The sequence below is a fragment of the Sphaeramia orbicularis genome, chromosome 6 (genome assembly GCF_902148855.1).
Source record: "Sphaeramia orbicularis chromosome 6, fSphaOr1.1, whole genome shotgun sequence".
NCBI lineage: Eukaryota > Metazoa > Chordata > Actinopteri > Kurtiformes > Apogonidae > Sphaeramia > Sphaeramia orbicularis.
In genome coordinates, this window is record NC_043962.1 from 14921272 (window position 1) to 14929854 (window position 8583).

The following is an 8583-nucleotide window of genomic DNA, read 5'->3' on the forward strand; positions in this document are numbered from 1 at the left end:
GCCTTGGCGGAGGTCTGCGCTCTCCGAGTGCTTCTAGTTCGTAGTTGCTTTCAATGCTCTTGTATTTGTGCACTGATTTATTTATTTATGTTTATGTCACATTGCACTTTGGATGTGGACTGATGTCTGGGGTAAGCTGCAAATGAATTTCCTGTATGGGATAAATAAAGTTTTCTGAATCTGAAGATTATCTGCTGAAGGTCAAACCGAGCAATGTTAGGGATGGGTACTGAACTCTGTACTTTTACTGGTACCGACCAAATTGCCATCTGTACGACCGAGTATTGATTCACGCAGTCAAATGGTACCACATTTCGGTACTTGAACGCATCCTCGCATTGTGTGTGTTTGAGAGTGAAACAGGGTCTGCCTGACTCAACAACAGCATTGGACGGACAATATTACATTAGTAGCGGCTTGACGATAACATTAAGCGTGGTGGATATAAAGCGTTCGAAGGTGGGTTCCACTTTGCTAAACTTGATGCAGATTGTTCTCGCTGCAATATCTATAATGCTGAATGTAAAGGCAGCCACAACAACACCTCAAACCTGGGGAACACGTAGTCAAACATAATATTCACCTGAAGGCTGAAGGAATGGACAATATTCAAAAATCCCAAAGCAGCGCAGGCTTTGACTCCCACACCAGGCACCGTCATTGCACCTGCAGCAGCCAGCAGCTCCTCACCTACAGCCAGCATCGGGGCTGCAGCAGCGTTGTCAGCTCCTTCAGAACGAGTATTTCTCCACAGCTGGGGACACGTCAGTGTGGAGCGGGCTTTTCTCTGCTTCTGCCAGAAAAAGTAGATATGTTGGTGTTCCTGAAAAAGAACTGCTGAACATGTTGCAGTACAGTTCATGCTAGAGGGAGTGTTTTTGTTTTAGTTGGTAATACTTCAGTTTGATAAATGTTATATATGTTATATTTTATTTTTAAGTTATTTGCCCTCCTCCCACACACACTTTTCTCAAGTTTCTCAGTTGTTATTTCACTTGTGATGCTGAGAATTAATATTCAGAATCTAGAAGTTTTGCTATTTTTTTTATGTGGACAAAATGGCTTTAATTGCCACACATGCCACAAAAAGTACCAAAAACAGTGCTGTTGTATAACAGTACCGTTTCCTAGGACTGAGTATTGGTACTGTATTGCTTTAAATGTGAAAGGTACCCATCCCTGCCGAGCAGTAGAATGAGGAAGAAGAGTGGTTTAAGTGACCTTGAACATTGAGTGGTTGTTGGAACCAGACAGGCAAGTCTCACTATTTGAGAAACCTGTCTACTGGGACCATCTCTAGGAGAATGGTCTGAAAAGAGAAAACATCCTTTCAGTTCTCTGGGCACAAATGTCTTGTTGGTGCCAGGGGTCAAAGGAGAGACACCCGACTGGTTTGAGCAAACAGGAAGGGCAACAGTAACTCAAATAACAACAGGTTACAACCAGTGTATGCAGAAGGGCGTCTAGGAACACACTACATGTTGAATCTTGAAGCAGTGTGCTACAGCAACAGCATTTGTATACATTAAGCACTTTATCAGGTAAAACTGGTACTAGCAAGGTGTACCTAATAAAGTGGACAGTATGTGTAAGCCGTTTTTTTTTTTTTATTTGAAATTAAATGAAAGGAGCGCAAGAAAGGTGCCAATTTTAGTCATGCTCATATTGTATGTGGACATTTTATTTTTTCTGTAGTGGGCAGGTCAAACATGAGTCAGAGGACGAGGACTTTACTGTGAAAGATGGGGTGAAAAGGAAAGAATCAAAGATGAGCCCGCTGACGACGCTTCACTACCTAGTGTCACACCTGCGTAAGTCACTGTCAAGTCTTAAAGCTTGTAATTATCAATAAATGAAAGCGTTCTCGTATGATATTAGAACAAGACTGATGAAAAGCACGGGGGATGGTTTGGCAATTTTGTTCATTTTCTGTAATCTTTTCCCATTGTTTGTGTTCCTGGATGCGTGCAGTTCAAAGAAAACAAAAAAGCAACGCATGCTCGACGGAGGAAGCGATGGAGAAACCGAGAAAAAGAAGGCTCAAAAGAGAAAAGAAAAGGTAAACATCTGTCATCCGGCGGTAATTTGTCCTGCCGCTCTGTCTGCGTTATGCTGTAAATTCAGTTCACAGAGGGTGTGTTTGAATTCACATCCTAAAGTGTTTCTTTCTCGGCACAGACCGTTAAGAAAGAAGAAGGAGAGTACCCTGTCTCGAAAAAACCTAAGAGGACAAAGGAGGAGATTGAGGAGTCGAGACGGCTGAAGATCAAAAAGAAGGAGGAGGAGGAGCAAAACCGCTGGCGATGGTTGGAAAAATGGCTGCTCTTTTCATCTTGCATTGACGTGACCCCACCCCACCACCTCCATCTTATACACGCACTCATATGCAATCAAACACAAGCTGAATGGGATAACTGGTGAGGAGCAATTTCCTTTTCTCAAATGCATCCTGTCTTTCTTTCATCTTCTTGGGCTCTGGCAGGTGGGAAGAAGAGAAGTATGAAGGATGGTGTGAATGGAAATTCTTTGGAACACAATGGACCCTACTTCCCCCCTGAGTACCAGCCTCTACCTGACAATGTCCGCTTCTACTACGATGGTCAGTCGGACATGGGAATTAAGTGTGTAAGAAAGGGTGATTGAAAGGCCTGAAAGGGCTTTACTCAGGCTACTTTTAACAGACTGGACATTTTTCTGCCTTGACGTAATTTAAAATAATCTTGACACCTCACATGCACTGTTGAGGCCCTTCAGAGTTACAACAGAAGTGTTATGTGCTATGGGGTTCTGTCACTTTTGATGGTTTTATGGAGTTCTTAAATTCAGAGACAAGACAATTAGCAAGAAGAATCAGAACCAGCTTTATCGCCAAGTAGGTGAACACATATAAGGAATTTGGCTTCGGTTTTTACATTGCTCACGACATACAGTTTTGACATGAACCCAGACAACATGTGGACCTAGACACAATATAGACAGACAGTCCACTGGAGACAAAGACAGCAATGGGTGGAGATTTACAGTGGATTTACAATGTGATATGTACAGCGTGCAAATTAGAGTTTTATACAGTGAGTGGGTGTGTGGGTCCGGTCTATTTAAAATATATATGTATATGTATATATTATTTACAGTGGGTTTTACATTGTAGTATGTACATAAAGTGCAAATTGAAGTATGTATACAGTGAATGGATATGTACAGGAATACTGTCTGTAAAAAAAAAAAAAAAAAAAAAAAAAAAAAATATATATATATATATAAAAATTGTAGTGCAAATAGAGTGCAAATTGGACAGTTTTATACAGAGTGCAAAAATATAAGTTGGTGAATTGGGGTCAGGGGATATTGACAGTGGATGGTTCATGAAATGTTGATCAGAGTGACGGCCTGACAACTGAATAAGCCAGAAATGTAACAATTGAATGGCACTTAAAAAAAAGGTATATGCACATTAGAGATATGTGATTAAAAAGTACTTTTATATGCACTTTAAACCTTCCGGTATTGGGAGGGGGGTGTTTTAATGCACACTTTTTAGTTCATGTTATAAAAGCTCATATTATTTTTCACATTTTGTATTTGATTAGAATTCAAAAACTTGTTTATTTTTGCATGATTTTTCAAATTTTGACCCGGTCACGAAAATCAGCACATTATAAACTAGAAAAGCCACTTGGAGAGTGCAGATCTCCACCAAGGCAGATCAGCCCCCCCCCCATCACCACCAAAATGTAATCATTTGCTCCTTGTGTCAGTATCAACATTTTCTTCCTCAAATCCTTCCATAACTTTTTGAGTTATCTTGCTAACAGACAGACAAACAAGTCAAAACAGCAACTTTTGATAAGCTGAAAAATTTGCCAAGTTTTGATGTAGTTTTTCTTTTTTACCCTACGTAACCGAGATGTTTTTCGTAAAGATTTTGACGAAAACGGCTGAAATTGACAAATGTCTTTGCATGGCCTCAAAGCACTAGAAATACCCTTTCCATCCATGTATTGCACTTGTATGCCAGGTAAATGTAGGCTGACTCATTATCATCTGAACAGTTTTTTTTTACCCTACGTAACCACTTGACCATGCCCCTATGTAATAGTTTGCAGTACTGGAGTAGAGACCATGCCTGAGATAAAGTCTGTATTTCTGATCAGACAGGAGAAGCACACTGACTCGCACTTATGAATATTTGTGTAATATTCATTTCATTAGCAATGTAAGCCACTAACGAATATTTGGCAAATTAAGGCAAAGCTGCTATCGTGCGTGTGAATATAAGCGCACTGTTACTCAGGGAGCAATGGCACACAGATTGAACCCATATCCTGCTTGAGTTGGAGAGTTTGGGAATGACTGCTGTAACACATCCTGGACAGTTGGAAACTACACAGACTGTTGAGATCTGAGTCAGGGGAACAGGGGACTTAGCTCTGCATAATAAGGTTGCTAGCGGTGGACAGATCCATTGATGTCGGTAGGACATGTCCGACTTTGCCCGCACACAACGACACGTACACAATTACCTATCGGGACACCCAAGGTGTATTGGGTCAAACCTGATTGATGACTGTAATTGGTTTTGCTTTGTTTAGGCAGTCTAGCCAGCAACAGTGTCCTGTAGGGATTTGGTTTGATTTGTTAATTCTTGTGCATGTTTGAAGTTTACTTTCAGTGCTGGTGTTGAATGTAGATCTGTGTCCTTGTCTCTGAACCTGCCGCTGTAAATTCACGGCTTAACCCCACAGGAGCCGAGATGGGACTTGTAGGACGTTGGAGTTTGATCAGACTTTGCAGCTTGTAATCACCCGGGATGAGCATATTACATTCCGTCTGCAAAGCGGTTACAATCCCCAGTCAATAAAACAAAAGGCAGTAATGGCAGTCTCTTGTTTTGTGCAGGTAAAGAGGTAAAGCTGAGTCTGGCAGCTGAGGAGGTGGCGCTCTTCTTTGCCCAGATGTTGGACCATGACTACACCACCAAGAATGTGTTCCGTGAGAATTTCTTTAAAGATTGGAGGAAGGTAAATCACAACCATTGTTTCATTCAGGACCAGGATAAACTTTATTGTCCCATAAAGGATATTTGTTTAGGACAGCAGTTCTACACGTTGCTGCATTCAGATTGGGACACATACAATATCAAAACACATTCAGTCACAAAATTTTGGAGTCAGCATAATCACAATTATGTATTAGACCTAATCTGTATATTGCACCTTTCCTTCTAAGGTAAAAATAAATAGAATAAATTAGGGATGTAATGATTACCAGTATAATGATAAACCGCGGTAAAATTCCCGACGGTTAGTATTACCGTTTGAATTCTAATTATCATGATAACCGTGTTTGATTACCGCACTTTGAAACCTCACGGTACTGCACATTTCCTGGAGAAGCAGCAGCATTCCAGGCGTGCATGCCAGTTTGCAATGTCTATCTATGAATAAGAAACTAAAACAACTTCAAGTTGATACAGAAAATGGTCAAACAATGGCTATAAGGTGCCATCTTTAATGCACATTTGTATGTTTGATGTTTACATGTTAGTATTTGAATGTTTCTGCCAACAGAAAGCATATTGTGCTTATTATTTTGTTTTATGTTTTGTTTTTTGTTTTTTTTTCAAAATAAAACTTGGTTAAATTATTTTTTGAACATTTGGAGCACAATTTCAACAATACCGCGATAATAATGATAACCATGATCATTTTGGTCACAATAACCATGATACGAAATTTTCATATCGTTACATCTGTAGAATAAATATAATTAATTGACTCAACAAATTCATTTCAAAAGATGGGAGTAATTCCATTCCTTAAAGAGTAAAGGGACTAAAAGCATTAAAACACATAAATAGTAAGAACCTGGGTAGTTGAAAAGCCAGACCTTAGGTGAGGTTGAATTAAAGAAAGAGGGCTCAGGGCCCATTATTTGTAGCAGGCTTCTTATTTAACAGTGTTAAGGAGGTTGGAAGAGAAGAGAGCTTATAACTGTTGGTTTTGTACCTGTTTGCTCTATAGCGTCCCCTGAGGGTAATAACAGCTTTCACCTTTGTGCTTCTACAGTGTTGATGATTTGGATCTTTCTCCGTTAACTTTCTGCACAGTTGTTTTAAAATTAAGTTGTAAATGCGGTAGAATAATAAAGTAAAACCTTTAAGCATATATCAGCTTCCAAAACTTTCTCTTGATCTCATGATTCTGCTTTGTGTGTTAATGTCCGTGCATTGTAAACGGTTGAATATATGTGCGGTGAGCGTGTGTGACTCGTACATGCACGCTCATGTCTATCAGGGTGTCCTCTGTATAGAGAAAACACCGTGCCAAGCCCCAAGGCATATCATGCAGAATTAATTTTGCGCTGCTTAGTGCTCAATGCACTTGAAAATACGATTTGTGTGAAGGCATTGATATGCTAATCCATACAAGTAGCTCCCCTGCATATGAACAAATCCAATTAAACTGTTTTATTATAGCCGGAAAAAACTCTCCTCGCTCCACTGCCCTCAGTGCCCGCCCACCGTCTGGTGTCAGTCATGCTTACAGTCACTGACTGACTGTGTCCATATTGTTGGAGTCATGCATGTGTGTGTTGACCCTGCATAGCAAAATGGAAGTACTGCTGAAGATGAGGTTGTCTTTTTATTACCATGTTCATCCATCTCAGTACCTGTATTCTACGATGCCTATTTTAAAAATTTTTTTTGTTCATAAAACCACCAGTGTTACTATTTTTACTAGTAGTATGAGTGAGAATAATGAAGTATTAGGGCCCTGTTGAGTCTTCCCTCTTAGCCATGGATTATGTTATTGTGTTGCAGTCCTGAAAGCTAGTGTGACCTTTAAAAATAGTAACCAAACAGGGAAGGACTTCTGCTTTGTGCCAATAGATCCTCACCAAACGTTTACCTCTGGTTCTTGCAGCTGTAGTTTTTACCCTGCTAGCAGGATGCCACATTAAAAGCCACTCATGTTGTTATGACATTTTAGCAACAGAAACTTCAGAGATAAACTATCAAGTTTTCACCAAGTTGCCCTGTATGCTTCCCTGTTAGTGACCTTTTTGATGGAGTGAGCCCTTTTGCAGTAACTTTAGAAAGTCGACAATTAAAGTTGAAGCTCAGCCGCTCTGCTGCCTTCAGAGGACTGCTTTGTCAGAAAATGGTCTTACTCTGGCCTCTTGTACCCACACAACTTTTTTTCTCTTTTTCTGTCTTCCCTGCCTCCACTGAAGATGAGTAATTAAAGGTCACTGATCTCTTTCAGTCAGGCTTAACTTATTTGCTTTTTATGATGCATCATTGTTATAATGCATTTTTTGAACGGATAAAAGTTCCGCGCATAATGGCTCTCAGTAAATTTAATAAAGCAAGGTTTCATAGGTCTCTTCCTGCTGTTCAACTTTCAGACCCATTAGGAGTGGAGGGATGTGCATATTCTCTGTTGACAGTGCTGGGACTGCCAGTTAAAGACGAATCATCTATTTCAAACTGGCAGTTGAAAACGATGATTAGCCTTTAATTCATTTTTAATTTCGTTGTCTGTAATCTGTCTGTCAGAATTTCCCAGAGGTATCTGTTACTTTTGCTTATTAATGAAATAAGCAAAGCAAAAATTGAATTGATTATCAAATGTCTTGCCGGGTAATTTTTCATTTATGTAATCCTTTCATAAAAGAGATATCTCACTATACCTCCTCACCTGTGAGAACAGTCCCTGACACCTTTTGTACCTGTTAAGGAAATGACCCATGAGGAGCGGTCGCTGATCAAGGATCTTGACAAGTGTGACTTCGGGGAGATCCATGCCATGCATAAAGCCAAGGTGGAGGCCAGGAAAAACATGAGCAAAGAGGAGAAACTGGTAAAGTTCAAATAATGAAAAAAAACCAAACAAAACCTGTTTGTTATACATTGCCTGGCCAAAAAAAAAAAAAAGTTGCACATGCAGTATTTCACTGCACCCCCTTTGGTTTGGATTACAGGAGACTTTCACTGTGACATCTTTTTTGCCACATAATGCTGATGTAAAGTCACAATAAGGTTCATGATAGGGCCGGACAATAAAATGATAACGTATATATCGCAAAACAACTTTTTCTCGATAGAAATGAGACATGCTTGATACAATTTTGATTGCAATCAATCAAAACCAAAGGTGCTTCAGTGAAACATTGAATGTGTGACTTTTTGTTTTTTTGGGCCAGGCAGTGTGTCTTGCCCAGAGTCAGGACTAAACACGGTGAAGCTGCGTTTCAGTTCAATGCAGCTAAACTCTGGAACGGTCTTCCTGATGATGTGAGACAGGCCTCTACTCTGACAATGTTTAAGTCCAGGCTGAAAACAGCTCTGTTCAACTGTCCATAGACAACTGAAAGGGTTCCATCTGCACTCTTGTCTTTTACTTTATTTTAATTTGTTAGTATTTATGTTTTATTGATGATGTTTTAATTGTAATTGTGTGTTTTTAACCTGTCTCTTCCATTTTTGTAAAGCACTGTGAATTACCCTGTGTATGAATTGTGCTATACAAATAATTTGCCTTGCCTTAAGTCATAGGTTTTTTTTTTTGTTTAATTCCT